Source organism: Lactuca serriola, chromosome 7 (genome assembly GCF_051521515.1).
Source record: "Lactuca serriola cultivar US96UC23 chromosome 7, Lser_US96UC23_V15, whole genome shotgun sequence".
Taxonomy (NCBI): Eukaryota; Viridiplantae; Streptophyta; class Magnoliopsida; order Asterales; family Asteraceae; genus Lactuca; species Lactuca serriola.
In genome coordinates, this window is record NC_136414.1 from 84779011 (window position 1) to 84803098 (window position 24088).

Sequence of the window (24088 nt, forward strand, 5' to 3'; positions counted from 1 at the left end):
GATTAAATCATGTTTTGAGTCACCCAATAAGCCTCAAAACAATCTTTCAAAGTCCTATGAGAATTGGTGGTGGAAGAAATCCAAGTTCCTATTTGTGCAACCTACTTTGTTTTCCACCAAATATTTTGTATCTTGATGAGTGGATTGTGAGTGGGATGATATTTTTATTGTTTGACATGCCACGTCTGTTAAGAGGCTAATTTTTACCCTTATGAGTTTTCTTAGTGATGGCTTAATGTGTTAAGTGGTCAAAAAGCATTTGAAATCAAAGATGAAAAATTCAGCAAAAATTACAAATCTGTCCCTGTGCTGGAAAAATTAAAGAAAAATCACTAGGAATCGAATTAATGATACGTAAACTTTCAAAGTTTCCATATTATATCTAGTTTATCTATTAATTTTTCCATAACCTGTTGTTGCTTCTAACTTAAGGGAAAATCACATTTTTCACCAGCTGGTCAGAATTTAGCTGCATTGATAGGCAATTTTGTAAAAATTATATAAAATTGTAGAAAAATCGTTTGGACCTTCAAAAGTACATTCTGAAAAGATAAAAGTCTGAACTTCTGGAATATGAAATAAAATGGAAGTTATACAGGTTTCAAGTGTGCTAAAACAGCTTTAAACAATGTCTATTTTGGGTCCAAAACTGAAAATTTTAATTGTTAGTTGATTTAGGTGTTTTGGCTCAAGATTTATAAGTTATGAATAATGTTTTTTGATGTACATAAATCAAATGAAGACGTGATATTTTAATTTATATGTATTAATTAAGTATACCAGATCGGATCATCATTGCTTAGTGAAGAGTAGCACAAATAATATCCTCGACTTCTTGCTTTTAAATTCAATCATTGAACACTAAACCAGCATCAAAGGCTCGACTTTAGCTGTTACAGCCTAGGGAACTTCTGAAACAATTCATCAACTACAAGATCTTTGATTTATTTCTATTACAACATTGCACTTTCAGTTCTTTTCTTATTTAGGCATTATCATACTTTGAATAGTCTACCAAAGTATAGCATTGTAGTTTCACTTTTTTAAAAGAAAAATACTATAATAGGAAAAAATGAAAGTAAGATGCTATAATAAGCAAATTATGAAAGTACAATGTTAAAAAGAGCTTACTTGTGTCATTCTACCAAACAATGTGGTAGGTGAAGAGCGACTATGATGTGGAGACATATAAGGTGAACCACTTGTTTTGATTGTACTTTGCAGTAGGAACAAAAGAATTGAAGTTGTTGATAACGAGTATGCTAAATCTTTGATGTTGTCTTGAGTCTTCAATAATATGGAATGCTAAATCTTTCCTAGAGCTGAAATTTCCATATTCAAAACCATGCACAACTTTATTTGTAACTAAAGAGGAAAATTTAACAATTAAAATTTGCACCACATATAGAGTTTAATTAATTATATTTAGAAAATGGTTAATTTTGACATTTTAGTGACATAATTGTGGCTTACTCGAAGAAAAGATCAAGAACTATTTTTATGGTTCTAGAGATGACTAATTCATTTTCTATAACTTTGTTTTTAGTTTTCAATAAAACTGCAATGAACTCCACAATTTGCAACTAGATGTTTATTACTTATTGATATATATATATATATATATATATATATATATATATATATATATATATATATATATATATATATATATTTGTTATTATGCCTATTTAAAAAACCAGATAAAGGCAAAATATTTTTAAAAACTAACCTTTAAACGATGCTTTCCTATAGGAGACTTCAATTGGCCATATGTAGTTGGCAAAAAATTTTCATCTAGTGACACGTTTAACAACTCCAACAAGTCACATGAAATATTTGAAAACATCACATTCAAGATAAGGTTATTTCTTTTGTTTTTTTGTTTAAAAAAATAATAATAAGTTGAAAAAATAAGATCAAGAATATATTTTGTTTTTGTATTTTGTTCATTTTTGTGATTATCCCTTGATTTAAATAGTTGAATAATCAGTACAATGTTTTTGTAAAGCATGAACAAATGAAAATCATATGTAAAAACTCACTAAGTTGAGGCAAAATTGCTCCTACAAGTTCCTGATTAACTTGTACACGTGACTCATATACATGATAAACAGATGTTGAGAAAAGTTCATTGATCTAAATTATCCTTGAAATCTAAAGGTGTATCAAAGTACACTTCATCACAGATCTCTTATGGACCTTTGTAAAAGTCCAAGACTCGATTTTTATCATGTTATAACACCGTAAATTTTCAAACCAAAAATTTCAAATTAAAACACATTATCTCATTTTCAAATTTCACAAAAGTGCCACAAATATCAATTCATCAAAAAAACATGTGCAAAACTATATATATCACAAATCCAGGATCATCTCAAACATAACCCTAACTCTGGTGTGTGTACAATCAAGCCGACACCTTCCTGTGATCTAGAGAAGTACCTGAAACATATAACATTAACACGGTAAGCACGAAGCTCAGTGAGTTCCCCAAAATACCACACACATCACATTAGCCACTCGAGGCTAACTCAATACGACCCTCCGGTCAATGTGTCTCAGTGGAGACCCTCCGGTCCTACAACTCGAGTGGACCTTCCGGCCCTAACTCAATAAGCTCATAATAATAATACTCAGCATAAATCACAAAGACATAATGCAGAATATCACAATACACAGATAAACACGTAAGACATCTCGATCACACAAACAAACCACTCATGGTAAGTATAGTGAGAAGAATCACCTAGCAAGAAATTGGATAATCTCAATCTCAAATCACCGGTCTAGCCTCCGCATAACACATACAACAATTATCCTTAATTAATCACGGCTCTCAAGAAGCTAAACTAACCCTTCTACAAACTCACAGAAGGGTAAAAGACCATTTTACCCCTCAATGGCCTTAATAATCAACAAATTGACCAAACCTTAAAAATCAACCAAAATTCAACGCCAGTGAGTACGTTGCACGTACAAGATCTCTACGATGGGCATACTCCGATAATAGGCGGCTTCCGCATCACAAACATGTATATGAGTACGTTGAGCGTACACTTGCGTACGCCCCGCGTACTTATTTACCACATTTTCTCAATAGAGGCTAAACTTGACAATTCACCAAAAGAACAAGGGCTTAAGGTATACCTTGACTTGGGATGTTACAATTCTCCCCACTAGAATCAGACTTCGCCCTCGAAGTTAGGCTCCGAAAATAACTTTGGATACTTCTCATGCATCTCGGACTCCGGCTCCCAAGTGTACTCGGACCCCTTCCGATGTTGCCACTGGACCTGAACCAGAGGCATCTCCTTGTTCCTCAGAACCTTCACTTTCCGATCCAAAATCGCAATTGGTCTCTCAATATAATTCAGGCTCGCATCAACCTGAATGTACTCTAATGGTACCACTGTCGTCTCATTGGCTACATACTTCCTCCGCTGGGACACGTGGATGGTGTTATGAATCTGGCTCAACTCTGCTGGTAGCTCTAACCGGTAGGCCACCCTACCTACTCGGGTGGTCACTTTGAAAGGACCAATGTATCGGGTCCCATCTTGCCCCGTATCCTGAATCAGATCAGCCCTTTCAATGGGGATACCTTCAGGAGGACAAAATCTCCAAGCTGGAACTCTAGCTCAGATCGTCGTCGATCCGCGCAACTCTTTTGGCGATTAAGGATTGTCAGTAACCTCTATCTGACCTGCTGAATCCACTCGGTCATCTTCAGCACTATCTTAGTGCCACCCATCACTCGCTATCCTACCTCTCGCTAACAAATGGGATTCCGACACCTCCTCCCATAAAAAAGCTCAATGGGAGGCATACCAGTACTCGAATGATGGATGTTGTTGTAAGAAAACTCAGCCAAGGGAAAATAAGTGTCCCAACTTCCTCCGAAGTCCATAACACATGCACGTAACATGTCCTCAAGCGTCTGAATCGTCCGCTCGCTCTGCCCGCCTGTCTGCGGATGGTATGCGGTACTGAAATGTAACCGGGTACCCAATTCCTCGTGAAACTTATTCCAAAACCTGGAAGTAAAGCACACGTCTCGATTTGAGACTATTGAGTTCGACACTCCATGCCGAGCTACCACGTCTCTCACATAAATCTCGGTCAGTCTCTCTGCAAAAGAGCTCTCACTAATAGCGAGGAAGTAAGCACTCTTCTTCATTCGGTCCACAATCACCCATATCGCGTCAACCCCAAGCGCAGTTCTCGGTAACTTAGTGATAAAGTCCATAGAAATTTGTTCTCACTTCCACTGGGGAATCACTAAAGGCTGCAAAGGACCATGTGGACCCTGGTGCTCCACCTTAACCCGATGATAGGTCAAACACCTCTCTACAACCCATGCCATGCCCCTCTTCATACGGGGCCACCGATAGTCTCTCTTCAGGTCCATAGACATCTTAGTGGCTCATGGCTGTATCAAGAATCTCGATCTTTAGGCCTCCTCCAACAATACACGGCGAGCTCCACCTGTATAGGGCACCCAAATCTGCCCATGGAAAGTCATAAGCCCATGACTGTGTGTCACAAACTCGGAAACCTGCCTAATCACACGCTCTCTCTTGCGGTTCTGGTCTCACAGCCTCCACCAGAGCCTCTTGGATGGTATCTAAGACTGGAGTCATCACCGTCATCCTCATACACACATCCCGGATCGGAGCACCCTCGGCTCTGCGACTCAAGGCATTGGCTACCACATTAGCCTTTCCTGGGTTTTATAAGATCTCACAGTCATAGTCCTTCACTACATCTAACCATCTCCTCTGTCTCATATTCAGGTTGGGCTGATCCATCAGGTACTTCAGGCTCTTATGGTCCGTGTATATGGTACACCAGACACCATAGAGATAGTGGGGCCAAATCTTGAGGGCAAACACCACGGCCCCTAACTCCAAATCATGGATGGGATACCTCGTTTCATGAGGCTTCAGCTGCCTCGATGCACATGTTATCACGTGACCCCACTACATCAACACTGCACCATTCCTGAAATAGACGCATCACAATAGACTACGAAGTCCTCCACTCCTTCCGGAAGAGCTAACACTGGAGCTTCACATAATCTCTAGCGAAGAGTCTCGAATGATGTCTGCTACTCAGGCCCCCAAACAAAAGTAACGCCCTTCCTGGTCAATCTGGTGAGGGGAACCGCAATCTTGGAGAAATCTTTGATAAATCTCTGATAGTATCTGGCCAATCCCAGAAAACTCCTGATCTCATATGGGGATTTCACAACCTCCCATCGCATAACTACCTTAATCTTGTCTGGATCGACCAATATCCCATTTTGATTAACGAGATGTCCTAGGAACTGGACCTCTCGTTACCAAAAATCACACTTGGAGAATTTGGCATACAACCTCTCTGACCTCAATAACCCAAGAACCTCTCACAGATGCTCCTCATGCTGCTTTCTAGAACTCAAATACACTAAGATGTCATTGATGAACACGATCACCGACTGGTCCAACATAGGCCTGCAAACCTGGTTCACGAGATCCATGAACATTGTCGGTGCGTTGGTGAGCCCGAAAGGCATCAACACAAACTTTTAATGCCCATAACGAGTTCTAAAGGTCGTCTTTTGAATATCCTCCTTGCATACTCTCATCTGGTGATATCCGGATCTCAAATCAATCTTGGAAAACCAAGATGCCCCCTGCAACTGATCGAATAAATCGTCGATCCTCGGAAGTGGATAATAGTTCTTGACCTTCAGCTTGTTCAATTACTGGTAATCTATACACATCCTATGTGAACCATCATTCTTCTTGACAAAAAGGATCGGCGCTCCCCATGGCGAGCTACTCGGTCTAATAAATCCCTTCCCCAGCATCTACAGGAGCTGTGAGGATAACTCATGCATCTCTGGTGGTGCAAGGCAAGAAGGTGCCTTGGCAATAGGGCGGCTCCCAAAACTAAGTCAATCTGAAACTAAACCTCCCTCTCGGGAGGCACCCCTGGTAACTCCTTGAGGAAAACATCCGAGAACTCGTACACTATCTGAACCTCGGAGATAGAACTCGGCCTCTCTGCAATAACCCGCGTATCCATGACGTACGCCAAGAAGCCCATACAACCCTGATGTAAACTCTACATCGCCCTAGCAGCAGAGCAGAAGGCTGAACCAGATCTGGTTCCCTCGACATACACTATAAGCACTCCCTCACTGGGCTCTCGTATAGTCACCAACTGACGCTCACAGCCGATCACTGCTCCAAAATGACTCAACCAATCAATGCCCACGATGACACAGACATCACCCATCGCAATCGATAACAGATCAATCAGAAATTCGACACAAAAAATCTCAAGCACACATCCTTGGAACACATCAGTAGCAAAAACCACATGCTCGTCAGCTATAGAAACCCTCAAAGGTCGACATAACGCCTCACATCGGATACTGATGTGACGACTAAAAGCTAAAGACATGAAGGATCGACTCGCACCCGAGTCAAATAACACCAAATCAGGTACAGAATTCACAAAAAATGTACCTAAATTCAACATAGAATAAGCACAATAAATCTCAAAATAAATATATAAGGATATACGTACCGGCAACAACATTAGGTGCTACATGGACCTCCTCCGCTGTCAGCTGAAAAGCTCTCCCACGAGCCCTCAGAACCTTGGCCTTCGCCGGTCGACTATCAGTAGCACGCAAAGCAGCAGGTGCAGATCCCTGTACTGATCCCTAAAGACGCTGGGGGCATTCGACCTTCGTATGGCCGGTCTGGTTGCAGTAGAAGCAAACTGCAAACGCCTTGGGGCAATCCTTCGCCACATGCCCCTGTTTGCCACATTTGTAGTACATCCTCGCTCGGCACGACCCCTCGTGACTCTTTCCGCACTTTCTACAAGTGCGACCCTTCTGGCCCCCAGTCCTCGTATCGGCGGGCTTAGCCCGCTTCGCTGTCGGCTGCAACTGCACCTGCCTCCGGTCTCTCCCCTGAGACTCTGCCTCCTCCTTGGCCTGAGTCTCTAGCTCAATCTCTGTCCTCCTGGCATTTTCCTAAAGCTTATCAAATGTCCGATAAGACGAGTTCCCCATGAACTCGAATATCCCTCATAAGAATCCTTAAATAACGGCTAATGCACGCCTGCTCAGTCAACACATGCTCAGGGATGAACAACGGCCTCTCGTGAAACATCTGTGTAATACTGTAATCTTAGTCACCGACTATGTCTTCTGCCTGAGAGACAAAAACTCGTAGGCCAACCATTCCCGCTCCACCAAGGGAACATACTCATCTCATCTCGGAACATCAATGTAAATATCTCCCAAGTCATTGCAGTATGCTCTGCAGGATTAAAACTCACTGTCACAAACATCCACTAGTCGTTCGCTCCCCAACAAAGATGGTTCAACGCGAACCGAACCCTTAGATGCTCCGGGCAAGAACATGTGTAAAAACATCCCTCAATATCAGAGATCCATCTCATAGCAACAATCGGATCCTGTGTCCTATCAAACTCAGGTGGCTTCGTGTTGCTGAACTTCCAAAACAACAACATGTCACCTCCCTGTGGCCTGGCAGCAGCGACAACTGCGGTGGCCGCAATAGCAGCCACCTCAGTAACAACATCATCGCTTGTTAAATGACTCGTTAAAAGTGGTCTTAATAGACCCAAACATCTCCAGAAGAGCCTCTCGTCCCACTGCTTTCGGGGTTGTGGCATGTACCCACCATGATGTCTCTGAAACACAACACAAAATTCACCAGAGACTCGCTCGAGCATACTCACACTCGACCACACACCCCTACTTGTTCCTTAGCATCCTAAGGATTCTTACTTGGATCGCATACAGACCTGGTGCTTTCAGTGGTACGGTCCCAATACTAACTTCCATACCTGAGCTGTAGTCACCCCAAGTCCTCCTCCTAGGATACTAATTCACAAGTAATCTATCTCTCACAATTTCAGACTACTCTCTCAGTAAGCTACTCGCATGCTCATCTAAGTATCTCTCCTAGATTACCCCTCAACACAGAACTAAGCACATACTAAGGGAAAATAATAGATAACACTGATTAATAGCATCTCCTAGGCTAAGGCATCACAAATCAGGCAACTCTAGCCCTAGAATATGAAATACCTAGCCTATTTTGTAGCATGCATTTCTAATATCTCATAAATATCTCATAACACAAATAAGTAAGGGTATTTTGGGAAATAACCGTTTGGGCTCTGGCTGATTGTACACACTGCTCCAACTCGTTTTCTTCTTAAAACTCTTTCTCATTTTAGAAAAATCATTTCTTTTGAAAGTTTTTCTCAAATCCTCAGTTTGAGTCCAAACACACCCGGGGGTGTATCTGAATCCCTCAAACCAAGGATCTGATACCAACTTGTAACACTGTAAATTTTCAAACCAACTTTTTTAAATTAAAACAGATTTATCTCATTTTCAAAACTCACAAAAGTGCCACAAATATCAATTCATCAAAACACATGTCCCAAGCTGTATAGATCACAAATCCAGGATCCTCTCAAACATAACTCTAACTCTGGTGTGTGTACAATCAAGCCGGACTTCCCGTGATCCTGAGAAGTACCTGAAACACATAATACATAACACGGTAAGCACGAAGCTTAGTGAGTTCCCAAAAATACCACACACATCATATTAGCCACTCGAGGCTAACTTAATACGACCCTCCGGTCAATGTGTTTCAGTGGAGACCCTCCGGTCCCACAACTTGAGTGGACCCTCCGTTCCTAACTTAATAAGCTCATAATAATAATACTCAGCATAAATCACAAAGACATAATGCAGAATATCACAATACACAGATAAGCACGTAAGACATCTCGATCACACAAACAAACCACTCATGGTAGGTATAGTGATAAGACTCACTTCGCAACAAATCGGATAATCTCGAACTCAAATCACTGGTCTAGCCTCCGCCTAACACATACAACAATTATCCCTAATTAATCACGACTCTCAAGAAGCTAAACTACCCTTCTACAAGCTCACAGAAGGGTAAAAGACCATTTTACCCCTCAACGGCCTTAATAATCCACAAATTGACCAAACACTAAAAGACAAGGCCAGCGAGTACGCTGTGCGTACAAGATCTCTACGTTGGGCGTACTCTGATGCCACGCAGGGATCGGGGATTCTCAACCCTACATTACGCGTACTGGGATTACGCTCAGCGTACGCCCCAGTTTTTCTCTTTCTACTCTTTTGGTCTTAATCAGTTATGACATTGGCTCATTTCACAAATCTGGACTTCCTAATAGCTCTTATTCCATAAATTCAGTATATTTAAACCTTTGCATGGTTGATAAGGTCACAAACACACAAAATCATCTCTCTCTCATAACTCAAAATGCTCATAACTCATGCATGGTTTGATTCCAACGTCCAAGTCTTGATTTTTATGACACTACACCACTGAATACACTCAATGGGGTTGATCATAGTCTCTGGAGCACAATATCTCATAAAGTCCTTAACTTTTGGGACAAAAACCCTAAAATACTCTACTATGATGCACAAAATGAAAGAGTGAGAAAGCATGAAGCTTTATATCCCTATATGAAACTCCCAACATAGCTATGCTCGGATCCAAGGGCCTGGACTCTCATTCCTTCTTCTCCAAAGCTTCTTTTTCACTCCAACAACAAACACAATCACTCAAAGGCTCTCAAAAGCACTCACAAGCTCTCTAGACGAAGGTTTAGGGCTTAAGAGAGTTTGTTGTCTAAGAATGGTGGCCAGAAATGAGTCCATCATATCCTTTATATAAGGACACACCGTAAATTAGGGTTTTCACTCTAGGCCTAGTACGCCCAACGTACTAGGTGGCTTCCACTTCACAAACACGCATATGAGTACGCTGAGCGTACACTCGCGTACTCCCCGCGTACTCTTTTACCACCTTTTCTCAATAGGGGCTAAACTTGACAATTCACCAAAAGAATAAGGGTTTAAGGGATACCTGAACTTGGGATGTTACAACTAGGTTGCTAGATCTTCACTTTTTTCCCATAATCTTCTTGTTCATGATAGCTGGAATTGTGAGACTTCATAAAGTTTGCAACTTTATGAGTCTTTTGAACATTTAGTATGATTATGGGTTTGGACCCATTATGGCATCAAGACATGCATTGGACATGCATGTCTATAATGCACCCGCCATTATGTTAGATCTGGTACTAGAAAACCTTCTGGAGTGGTTAGGTTAAGGATTTTTCGGATTAAGTACTTAATGGCTAAGACATTGTTGTATTTAGCATTATTGGAACTAGGATTTGAGATTTTTTTTACTTTTGGGGTGGTTCTAATGGATAAAGTTGGAAACTTTATCCTACAAGACCATGTCTCAGACCAGATCTGAGCTTTGGAGCTCTTGAAATGTTTTATACTTAGATAGGATTTTCTTAATGATTGAATGGGTGTCTGTTTGATTTAAAAGAAAATTTTTACCTAAAATTTTGGGACGTTACAAGCACCAGTGAAGATTGTAGAAGCCGGAGGTGCCATGTCAAATCCAATAACTCTTTTGATGCTAAAAAACAAGGATTTAATGTAAATGACTAGAAATCATATGAAAATGTTTATGTTTATGAAGAAAGATTTATGGAACATGTAGTTGAAACTTCAGTACATGTTTACAAACCAACATAAGCATTAATGGAAATAAACATAATAGATATGAGAAATTCTAGAGGCATCAATGTTATGACTACATCAACACGATATGTGTAGTTAAACACCCTTTATGTAAGTTCATGTTTTCTTTTTCCCATTAAATTTTCAGTTCTTTGGATAAATGACGTTAAAAAATATAAAAAGTTAGGAAGACTAAACAAGCTAACTGAATCATTATTTTTCTTTGTAGTATGCAAGTAATGATCTTAATAAGCTGGAAGATATCATTTGGTGACACCGGATAACGAGGTAGAAACAAGGAAAATCCAATAGTACATATTCTAAACCTTTACATATCATCTCACTGCTTTTAGTAGTGCAAAAAATAGCAAGCGAATTTCATTTATTAGTTTATTATAGCATCCTACTTTAAAGTTTGTGCTTTATTTTACTTAAAAAATCATTATTGTGTTTATCATATCTAAAAGAAAAATGCATATCTAAGGATGTATTTTTACAGAGAGTTCGACCTATGTCAACTTGAGAAAAAAGATTTGATGGAAGTAGGAATGATATTAATGTAGCCATTGACCAGATTTGTGAGTTCACGGGTGATAATATTTTTCAAATTCAACATATCATGGTCAAGTATGTTCAAGATCTGATTTTTAACTTTTGTCTTTCTTATCCAAAGTTTTTGGATGGAGAAAGTAATAACAATCTGAGACTTTATAAAATACATATAGAATTGCTAATGAAGTGAGAAAATGAAATTTTATGTAACAGTGTGTTTTTTGATATATAGATTCATGTAAAAGTAAAGAGACAAACATTTAATTTCATTTTATGCTTTTCTCATACAAAATTAACAAAACAATTATAAATTATCCAAAAATTGTTGGGTCAATTTTAGTTAAAGTTTATCTTTTGTCGATCTAATTTATAATAACTGCTCAGTGAAAACTATATCAAAATCGCATTTGATGTATTGTTTTTAGTGTTGCTTTGTGGTTCTCGGTAATTTTCATTGCAAACTAACAAAGAATTTGCAATATTCTCAGTCAAAGCTAAATCATAGTCACATTTGAAACAATACATAGTTGAAATGAGAAATTGGAAATTTGACAACAAAGTTTGGAATACATCAGATGTCACGTTCAATGACTTGTTGTAAGGTCCTAGAAATAGGATTTTAACTAATGATCAAGCAATCTAACCATCAAATAAGATGAGAATTGAGTAGAAGAAGAATGAATTAAAGCTCGCACATGTTTGTACTCAACAAACGTCTGGTACAACTCTGATAATGACTGTAAACTCTATGGATCATCAACAGCCACTAACAGACAAAGACTGATCTTATATATAGGGGAGAAGACATGACCGTAAACTGGACTTGTCCATAAACAGGTTTACGGCCGTAAACACACTCTTGGCCGTAAACACACTAAAAACACTTCTATTACAAGACTCAAAGTACAAATGACCTATACATCCAAAATCCTAGCCCAAACCATAACATGGACCCTTCCATCTCCCCCTTGGTTTGGGGCTAGCTGTAAATCAGTATTTTTCAATTATAAGCACGTCAGACCCTCCCATTGCCCCTTTCCACATCTCTTTTGCAATCATCTCGGCAACCATTGTTGTATACTCTTTCGCAGCACGCTCGAAAATATCTTCAGCTACCTTGATCTGATGTAGGGCCAGATGATGAATATCCCACTTCCCAAATTGAAGTAGGTCTTGTTTGTCGTATAGGCGAAAGCAGCCATCTTGGAACTTGATGACAACAGACACAGTAGTCTCATCATAGACCTAGTAATGCATGTTTGCGAGAGATCCATCATTGAAGTTTTGCAGCACTGAAATCTGCCTGACTTGATTGGTTGGTGAACACATAACAGTCTGAAAAGGGTTATTTGTCCCGGGATCCAGTACTTTAGGGAAGCTTTTCATAGAACACTCAACAGTCTTCATGCCAGAGAATCCCTTCTTTACTTGGTCCTCTAAGAACAACTTTGAATGAGTCGCCTTTAGGTCTCCAGAAGGATTTGCAAATGGAGCACTTGCTAGTTTTGAAAGATCAACCCTAATCCAGGAACTAAAATCATGGAAGTCTTTGTAATACTCCATGTTTTTGCTTTTGCGTCTTACTAACCACATGTTTAGCCCACCATGAAAGCCTCATGAGATAATTCTTGTCCTATCACCATACTTGTGTCCAAATTTCTTCTTTTCAAGGTCAGAGACGGTGATTTTGGGTTGATCTCCAGGAGCAGTCTAATCAAAAGATTTCTTGAAAATAAGTTGCTTTTTCTTGTCAGAAGCTGCTAGCTTGTCACGCTTGAGTGCAACAACGTTTGGTGCTTGAGCTCGTTCCTTGTCGAAGCAATCGACAATCATAGTTCTTCTTTGAGTGGGCGGGTCAACAGGGGGTTCTTGAACTTGTTGATTAGCAGATTGGCCATCATTGAAATGTTGAAATGAAGACTTGAATTTGTCGTCAAATTCTTTTGCCAGTTTCTTCTTAAGATCAAAATAACTTGTAGTCAAGGCTCCCAGATGGGTTTGCAGATCCAAAATTTGCTGAGTTTTTAGGGTTTTATCCGCGACAAGATCTGCAACCTGAATTTTAAGTTGGACCTTTTTAGCTTAAAGACCAACCACCCGGATATCAAGCTTAATATTCTTCTGATTAAGCACGCTGATTTCCTTTTGAAGTCTATTTATGGTGGGATCATCCTCTTTTGAGTGGCCTTCCTCAATAAAAATTCCCTTAGCACGGGAGGAAGACACTGAGCTTTGTTCGTGGGCCAAATGTAGAGCAAGCCTCTTAGAGGAAACATCATGATAGGGCCTAAGAAGAGATGATCCTGAAGGAACTGAGGAACCACCAGCTTCATAATATGTTCGGTCCTTCATTGGATGGAATATGTGAGGTAGCAACAGAAGTAGTAATTGGTGGAGTTGACAAGCCTTGAGATAGTTCATACACAAATACTCCCTGTCTAGGATCTAGTCTTCTCCCCTTCAATGAAGGCGAGGAGGTCTTAGTCGTCAGAGGTTCACTCATTGTTGGCTCAATAGTAGGAGGAACATTCTCAAAGGGAGGACTCTCTGAAGATGTCTCGATAGGAGTTGAAGTTTCAGCCATTTGTTTTAGAGAAGGAGGCGTAGTCTTAAGAACATCTTCTGACTCCCTTATCACTGTTGTTGGATAAGCAACATCATGGATAGTGTCAAAGAAAGAGTCAAGATCCTCATTTGACAAGAGATTTTCATTTCCTCCTAGATTCAAGGGAATATCATCCTTGTCAAATGTAACATCCGGATCCCCAGGTATATTATTTTATTAATTTATTTTGGAGTTTGTGGAGGGACTCGGAGAGTTGGTGCTTAGACTCGCCGAGTAGGGTCGTGATTTTTTATCCGGATCATGACCGGACTCGGCGAGTTCATGGGTGGACTCGGCGAGTCCGTGCTGTTTAATGAAAACCTAATCTCTCGGGTTTGGGGCCTATTTAAAGGCCCTTAAGGCCGTCATTTGCGGCTATCAGTCCCTTGAGAGAAACCCTAGAGTGCTTGAGCGTTTAGAGAGAGTGAGGGAGCCATTGTTGACCTTTGGGGTGTTGCTTAGCAAGAAGAAGGAGGTTCTACCCAAGAGGAAGCAAAGGAGGTTGCCATTCTGTGGATTTGGAGCTCAGGGCATCATATTTGAGGTAGTAATTCGACTTCCCTTTTACTGTTATGATGAGCGTATGGATTTAGGGTTTCTTGGACCCATTTATTAGTTAGATTTGATGTCCATTAGTCCTTTTTTGTGATAAGGCTTTAGATCTGGATCCATAGAGGTCCATAGAGCATTACTCATCAACCTTTATGAAGAACAATGGGGGTATTGACCTTGGGTTATGATATTTGGGGCTAAAACGTCATATAGGATCAAGTAGATGATGCATGTGCATCAAGATATAAACTTTACGTGATTATCATGCTTGGGAAGGTCGGATCTATGGACTAATGGAACAGATCTGACCTCAGGAGGTCATTTAAGTTTGTGCATGACATGGACTCGCCGAGTCCAAGAACAGACTCGACGAGTAGGTTTAAGGTTTCCCTGTAAATCACACAGTTGGTGACACGCCGGGTTGGGGAATGACTCGGTGAGTCAGAAGGGAGCTAGAGGTCGTAAGTACGCGATGGAACTCGCCGAGTTCGTAATTGGACTCGACGAGTTGAGTCGGGGTGGCCCCGCAATTCAAGCCAGGTGTTACTCGTCGAGCAGGGGAAAGACTCAACGTGTTAAGAAGGACTAGAGGGGTACGGGTGAACTCGCTGATTTGCCCGAAGGCACTCGACGAGTCGGTTCAAAGGTTGACCGTTGACCAGTGTGACCAGGGTTGACTAGTGTTGAGTTGATAGTGTTAGTCAAACAAGTCAGGAAAGTATTAATGAGAGTTGTACTTATGATATAGGAGGACGATAGGTCGGGAGATCGGGCACGAGTGCTTATCCGACATCAGCAAGGTGAGTCTTCTCACTATGCCTTACCCGATGGGGTAATTATGTGTGACCAAAAGGTCTTATGTGTATGATGTATATGTGATGTATGCTATATGTCATATGTTGTGATATGAGTATGATGATATGGACCAGAAGGTCAACAGAGTCTGGGATAGAAATCCCCTGAGACACCTGGATCTGAAGATCCTATGGTCTGGAAAGGCGTATGTGCGGTACATGGTATTTTGGGGAACTCACTAAGCATTCGTGCTTAAAGTGTTATGTGTTATGTGTTTCAGGTACTAGCGAGGATCGCGGGAAGGTGCCAGCTTGCTCAGTACACACTTGCAGATGTCATGTTTTTGAGATCTTGGGTTATGGATTATGTTATGTATTTTATGGAAACATTGGATACTTGACCTTTGGATGATTTTATAATGAAATGTTTTATTAAAAACTAAGTGAAAAATTGTTTAAAATTGTACGGTGTTACAAGTTGGTATCAGGGCCTTGGTTTGAGGGATTCAGATTCACCTTCGGGTGTATTTGGACTCAAACTGAGGATTTGAGAAATTTTTATAAGATAAACAATTTTTCTGAAAAGTAAAAGAATTGAAAAGATACAAAAGGAAGCAGTGTGTACGATCTGCCAGCGCCCGAACAGTGATTTCCCAAAATACCTTTACATTTTGTGTTATGAGATATATTGAAATGTGCTATGCATGCTAGAGCAGGCTAGGTATTCATATTAGGACTAGAGTAGCCTGATTTGTGATGCCTTAGCCTAGGAAGATTTATGCTGTCATGAGATGCTTTAGAGTAAGTAGGTAGCAGTGAGGTGCTATGAGAGTCTACCGAAGGGTAGTTTATGTGTGGAAAGAGATAGAGTATTTGTGACTTGGGATCCTCGGAGGAGGACTTGGGGTGGAGGCTGATGCGGTGTGGACGGTAGTATCGGGCCCTTACTACTAAAGACACTGGGTCAGTGCACAGTCCAAGTAGGAATCCTTAGGGTACCAAGGAACAAGTAGGGTGGGTTTATCGAGTGTGAGTATACACGAGCGAATCCCTGATATTTATATGTTGTATTTTAGAGGTAGATCATGGTTGGGACACGCAACACACCAGAGAGCAGTGGGACGAGTGATGAGGAGATCCGTAGGGTCATCCATGAGGAGGTGGCTGTGGCCATCAGGGCTGAGATTCCAGAGATGTTCGGGTCTATTAAGACCACCTTGATTGAGACTTTTCACGAGCGGTATGCTGCTCTTTCTGATGCTGCTGTTGCAGCAGCCACTGCGGCCATTGTTGTTGCCAAGCCACAGGGGGGGTGACTTGTTGTTGTACTGGGAGTTCAGCAACACGAAGCCACCAGAGTTTGACGGGACTCAGGATCCGATAGCCGCGATGAGGTGGATCTCTAACATTTAGGGGTGCTTCTATACATGTTCATGTCCGGAGCATCTGAGAGTTCGGTTTGCGCTGAACCAGTTTCGCTTGGGGGCGAAGGACTGGTGGAAGTTCGTGACAACACACTACTCTTCAGCAGAGCTTGCTGCGGTGACCTAGGAAAGGTTTGCCGCTATGTTTCGTGATGAGTACGTTCCCCAGTGGAACGGGAGCATTTGGCTCAGGATTTCTTGACCCTCAAGCAGGGTACTGAGTCAGTTACTGCGATTACCCGAATGCTTCATGAAAGGGCGATGTTCTGCCCTGAGCATGTGTCGACTGAGCAGGCACGTATGAGCCGATATCTGAGCATTCTGAGGAGAGACATTCGTGAGTTTGTGGCAAACTCATCATACCGTACATTTGCTGAGCTTCAGGCAAATGCCCGGAAGAGGGAGATTGAGTTGGAGACGCAGGCCAGGGAGGAGGCCGAGTCTCAGAAGGTGGATCGGCGACCGGCACAGTCTCAGCCGACAGCCAAGCGGGCCAAGCCCGCCGATTTGAGATCTAAGGTTCAGAAGGGCCGCACTTGCGGAAAGTGCGACAAGGGTCATGAAGGAGTTTGTAGGGCTGGTGTTTGCTACAAGTGTGGCAAGGAGGGACATATCGCCAAGGATTGCCCCAAGGGATTCATGGTCTGCTTTCAATGCAACCAGACTGGGCACCGGAAGGCGGAGTGCCCACAGTTGCGAGGGACGACACAGGGAGCATCTCAGGGATCTGCCCCTGTTGCTGCGAGAGCTAGTGAGGGTCGGCCGGTGAAGGTCGAGGCATCGAAGGCACGAGGGAGGGCATTCCAAATGACAGCGCAGGAGGTCCGTGCAGCACCTGATGTCGTGGCTGGTATGTATTCTTTCATATATTTATCTTTATGTTGAGATATTGTGCTTATATCATGATATGCGTAGGTACTTTCCTTGTGAATTATGTGCCTGCTTTGGTGTTATTTGACTCGGGTGCGAGTCGGTCATTTGTCTCATTAGCTTTCAGTAGGCACATTAGTATTCAGCGAGTGGTGATGAGTCGACCTTTGTGTGTTTCCATAGCTGACGAGCGGACAGTGTATGTCACAGATGTGATTCGGGGATGTGTACTTGAGATCTTCGGGGTTGGGTTTCCGATAGATCTGGTCCCGATTGCGATGGGGGACGTATGTTTTATCGTGGGCATGGATTGGTTGAGCCGTTTTGGGGCAGTGATAGACTGCGAGCGGCAGCTAGTGGCGATCTAAGATCCTAGTGGGGAAGTGCTGACAGTTTATGGTAAGGGGACTCGTAGTGATTCAACATTTTGTTCGGCTGCCAGAGCGAGGCAGAGTTTGCAGCAGGGCTGCAAGGGGTTCGTAGCCTATGTGATGGATACACGTGAGGCCGATGGGTGGCCGACTTTAGTTGATGATGTTCTGATAGTGCGTGAGTTCCCAGATGTATTTCCCGAGGAGTTGCCGGGTGTGCCTCCCGAGAGGCAGGTGGAATTTCGCATCGATTTGATTCCCGAGGTTGCACCTATCGCTAAGGCACCATATCGCCTAGCACCACATGAAATGCAGGAGTTATTCTCACAGCTGTAGGAGCTGTTGGGGAAGGGGTTCATTTGTCTGAGCAACTCATCTTGGGGAGCGCCGATTATCTTCGTCAAGAAGAAGGATGGTTCACACCGGATGTGTATAGATTACCGGGAGTTGAAAAAATTAACGGTTAAGAACCGTTATCCATTACCGAGGATTGATGACTTATTTGATCAGCTTCAGGGGGCATCTTGGTTCTCCAAGATTGATTTGAGGTATGGATATCACCAGATGAGGGTGCATGATGAAGATATCTAGAAGACGGCGTTCAGGACGCGATACAGGCACTATGAGTTCGTGGTGATGCCTTTCGGGCGCACCAATGCACCAGCAGCGTTCATGGATCTGATGAACAGAGTGTGCAGGCCGATGTTGGATCGCTCGGTGATCGTGTTCATCGATGATATATTGGTGTATTCGAGGTCTAGAGAGCAACATGAGGAGCATTTGAGGGAGATCCTCAGGGTTTTGAGATTAGAGAGGGTCTATGCCAAATTGTCCAAGTGTGAATTCTGGTTACGGGAGGTCCAGTTCCTGGGACACCTTGTTAACTAGAATGAGATTTTGGTCGATCCGGCCAAGATTGAGGCGGTGATGAGCTGGGAGGTACCAAAGTCTGCCTCCGAGATCAGGAGTTTTCTAGGGTTGGCCGGCTATTATCGGAGATTCATTCAGGATTTCTCCAAGATTGCAGTGCCACTCACTAGTTTGACCCGGAAGGGTGTTGCTTTCTCATGGGGTCCAGATCACCAGACCTCGTTTGAGACTCTTCGTCAGAAGTTGTGTAAAGCCCCGGTGCTATCCCTCCCAGAAGGAGTTGATGATTTTGTGTTTACTGTGACGCATCTATATCTTGGTTAGGTGCAGTGCTCATGTAAAGGGGGCATGTGATAGCATATGCATCGAGGCAGTTGAAGCCTCATGAGGTGAGATATCCCACTCACGATCTGGTGTTGGGGGCAGTAGCGTTCGCCCTCAAGATCTGGCGTCACTATCTATATGGGGTTCGGTGTACCATATACACGGACCACAAGAGTTTGAAGTACTTGATGGATGCTCTTATCAGTACCTCTACCTTCATGTCTATGTGTGGTCGATCGTTGATATTGTGGTCCACTTAAACACGAAAGATTTGTGATAAGTTTTGGATAAGCTAAGAGTGACAAGACCTTAGATCCTATGAATCTAGATATATAACCTAAGGAGCATTCAGCTGACGACAACCAAGGATATTGTTGTCCACCTAAATTGACCAGCAAGATTTACAAACAACCTATAAGTGTTCAATTTTAATTGTATTAGAATGTGTTTCCCGCTTCAGGTGAGCAGAAAATTATTAAGGAGGAAAATAGATTTAGAATGCAGATGTGGTATACTCATGTCGAATCTCTTCCAATCACATAGAGAGTGAAACATATGACTAACTAGAGTTTTAGAGGGATTGAGAAGTAGAAGGTTGCATATGCTATGTACCAGGTCGGATTGGTAGTCATGCAAAGGAGACAACATATGGCTAACAGGTAGCAAGAATAGCATAAAGGAAGATGCAGAGAGACAGAATTGCATATGTTATAGTCCAGGTCGGATCTTTCGATCACAGAGAGGAGGTAACATCTGACTGACTGTAAGAAAGAAAGAAAATAAGTTTCTACAGACCTAATTTATTGGAATTCCCCAGACGCCCCGTCAATACCAGAATTAAGGACAAAGTACGCACATCGAGGAAAAGTTAATCCACAGTTCTAGATACAAATCATTTAGTGTATCCGCAAATTCCCATGTATATCTCTCTGCTCAACCAACCCAAGCGTCGTTGTGAGAACAAGATCGATGCGCAGGGACAAGGTTTGAAAACTCAAACCTTGAGTGAATGCTTGAGATCAATGTTTGCTTGCTAATAGAGATTCAAGTCAAGACTGGAAAGACCAGTCAAGTCTTAGATAATAAGTTCAACAAATGATCAAGACATTAATTGAAGAATGGGAACAAAAGATCAAGGTAAAATAAATGAAGAACAAGAAGAATGTTTTTAAATATGATAGAGTTAATGCAAAAAGCGAGTGAAAGCTCTGTATTTTTCTTGTATTGAATGCTCCTATAAATAGGAGAGAATGTTATAGGGAATTAACTATGTAACTTACATAGGACCGGACAATAGAACAATTTCTGACATTCTGATTATTTAATACAACAAAAGACCGATTCCTATGAAATGTTAAATCAATACAAGGATAATAAATGACAAGAGACAAAGTAGCATTCTTCCGGATCAGCATGCATTCCGGACGCAAAGATCACTCCAGAAGGCGCTCTTCTTCCTTTTCAAAATATTCTTCAGCTCCGGACAGGTTCCGGAGCACTTTTTCCTTCAGAACCAACACCCTTCGGAATATGTACTTAGGATTGTTAGAGGTTCATTTTCAGGTTCCAACAATCTCCCCCTAAGTGAACTTAGCAATCCAGCAAGCTTAGATCTTTTCTTCATTGATGAAGGTGTAGGCCCGGAACAACCATTCTCTCACCTCAATGTACCACACTAGCTGACTTACAAACTTTTCCTTCACATGTTCCGGAGCATCTGTAATGCCCGTAGATCGGGGCTAGTCAATTTAGAGACGATATGCATCAAAAATGACTTTTTTATGGAATATTATTTAGAAGTATTAATCTTAACCAAGTTGTAGTATATGTCACAAGGTTTCCGGGCATATAAAGAACGCCAAAATCCGAGTTATAACGAAGAAGTTATGACCTGCCGAAGTTTCGCGACAGAACCGGCACGACCAGCGCGACGTTAATAGTGAATTTAAGTTAGATAGATATCTATCCTTATTGATCTAAACGAGATTTGAAGATGTCTTCGATAGTAGTCCAGCGATAAAAAGACAGACGAAAACGGAGTTCAGATGAAGGAGTTATGAATTTCGAACGGAGTTTTCCTGTCCCGACCTACTAAAGATAATATATAAGTAATATATTCATAACATATTAAAAATAAATTCAAAATTATCCAATGGATTCTAAATGAGAGTTGTAGAGCATAATCTCACCTACGCATCGATATTAAGAACATCGAAAACGGAGTTCGTATGCGAAAGTTATGAATTTCTGAAGTTCAGGGGGCGAAACCCCAAAACTGTCAGATACCACGACGTGGCAAGCAGTACCACGACGTGGCAAGTCTTCTGACACCTCCGGGAGTCCCCCAGATGCAACTTGCGATGGCGCATGCAGTGACAACCAAGCCCACGACGTGGAAAAAAGTGACACGACGTGGCAAGGGCAGATTTTGCCCTATAAATAGATTTGAAGGGTCAGCCGAGTTTGGTTGCTCATTCTTTCACCTCTCTCCGATATTACATCGTTTTACGTGCAATTTTAACCCCCCGAAGCCCCGGTATCATCCCGAGACCCTAAGCGAGTCTGGGAGAAGTCCGGTGTGTGAAGAGATCACAGTTTCACCGAAGGATACTACTTCTACAAGCCGTAGTGCTGCCCGATCATATTCTGATCAAGTGAGTGTGTGATCACTTTCTTCTAACATATAAATATTAAGTATTCGCTATGAAATACGTGCTATGTGTTTATATATTGTTTTTTATTTGAGATGTTGGAGGAATACATGAACTATATATGTTTTAATGAGTTAAACTGTATATGTATTTTGTAACTATAAATATGTTGGGTAGGACATAGGTAGATGAGATCCGTGAGTATGGATCAGATCAAGAGATTAGTTATGTCCGTGAGTATGGATCAGATCAAGAGATTAGTTTAGATCTGTGAGTAGGAATCAGATCAAGAGGCTAGTTTTAGATCCGAAAGTATGGATTAAACCAAGAGGTTAGTTTTAGATATGAGAGTATGGATCAGGTAAAGAGATAAAACTTGTTATTAGTTCGGGAATATGGATTAAGACTAAGTTAATTGTCCCTAGTCCGGGAGTATGGATTGGGCATAGTTATAGATCAGGGAGATGGATCAGATATGGATTAAGATTAAGTTAATTGTCCCTAGTCCGGGAGTATGGATTGGTCAGAGTTATAGATCCGGGAGTATGGATCAGATATGGACTAAGACTAAGTTAATTGTCCCTGGTTCGGGAGTATGGATTACGCACAGTTATAGATCCGGGAGTATGGATCATATTAGGATTAGGGTATAGTTAATTGTTCATATTCCGAGAGTATGGAATGGGTACAATTATTGATCCGGGAGTATGGATCAGATCAGGAGGTTAGTTTTAGATCCGTGAGTATGGATCAGGTGAAAAGGTAGTTTTAGATCCGTGAGTATGGATCAGGGGAAAAGGTTAGTTTTAGATCCGTGAGTATGGATCGGGTGAAAAGGTTAGTTTTAGATCTGTGAGTAGGGATCAGGTAAATAGGAAAATTTTAGATACGAGAGTTTAGATCGTGTCGTTGTGAGGATCGATGGGGTGGGATAAGAGTTGCCTTTACATGGTGAAAATGTGCAAGTTTGAATGTTCGATATTTATAAATATCTGATATAACATTGTGGGATGAAAACCCTATATGCTCACCAAGCTCCCAAGCCTGACCCACTCAGTTTTCTTTGTATCACAGGTATCGATACGAAGACATATTTCACAGAGAGATTTAAAGGAGATATAAATCATTAGTGTAATTAAATGTAAGTTATGTTTATGCTTATATGTTTGTATCGGAACATGACATCCTGAGGTTTTATTATTAAATGAAAATACATTCTCTTTGAGAAATGTTTTGATAAGTTGTTATCATATCTTGTTTTGGGAACAAATTCCGCAACCATTTTCTTTAAACGAATACTCTGATTTATAAAACAAAGCATAAACAAATCGGTCTTTTCTGGCCATGAAATTGGGGATGTCACAGTTGGTATCAAAGCATTAGTTTAAGCGAACTAGGAATTTGTAGGAAATTTCTATACTTAAACTTAGAATGCTAAGTAATTATTTTGAGGAGTGTGTCTAAAATATGTTACGTAGCACACCCAATTTGACACAAGCACTAGTTTATTTTAGGAATGATGCCTAAAATGCCTTTATGTGCTAATTGTTTTGTGTGATAGCTAAATTGATGCTATTATTTGTTCGGATCTATGGTCTGTTGACGAACGGATCTGGAAACCTTATGTGTATAAGATTCTAAGCGTATGACTACGATATTAGAACTAGCATGTAAACGTTTCGGAGTGATAAGGAGGTTTATACGTTTATCCTAAATAAAGATTTCTTATCTTCAATTCTCGCCTGGTACATCGAACGTCTGCTTGGGTGCACGAAAGGTCATGGTGAAGACTCATAGAGAATTGAGTAAATGGAGGAAATGAATAAGGCTTATGATAGTGGATGACACCTATCAGAAGATATCGTAAGAGTGGTATCCTGCCTTTAGAGTATGTCTTATGAAATAGCAGTACGTTTAGAGGAGTATGATACGTTTGAAGTATACCTTCGATTGGCCGGATGATGGAACGATTGATGAAATTCTTAAAGTTGTCTCATCATCTGGTATTTCCATCACCAATCGAGTTGAAGTAGAATTGATGATTGAAGATATGCAATGAAGAATTCCTAGTAGAGTCTAGGGAAATTGTTTATGATTATTTGGACACATTCGTATGTGTTAAATTGTTTTGTGATTTTCTTGTATGGTGACTTGGTTGACTGCGGGACAATACTTGGGACGAGTATGAGTAGGTGTGAAAGGTAGTAGATGCATATACTACCAGAAGCACAAGACTCGCACTTGGATCAGGGAGAGTCACAAGGTTACCAAGAAGCTAGTGATTGATTCCGTTTTATTCTGGTACATCATTACCATTGTTTTGGTAATGACTAGTAAGATGGTTGTTGTTCCGACCCTAGTGGTCATATCAAATTGAGTCCGACTACGAGGAGTTTGTTACGTGGTTCATAGAACCAAGTTCGA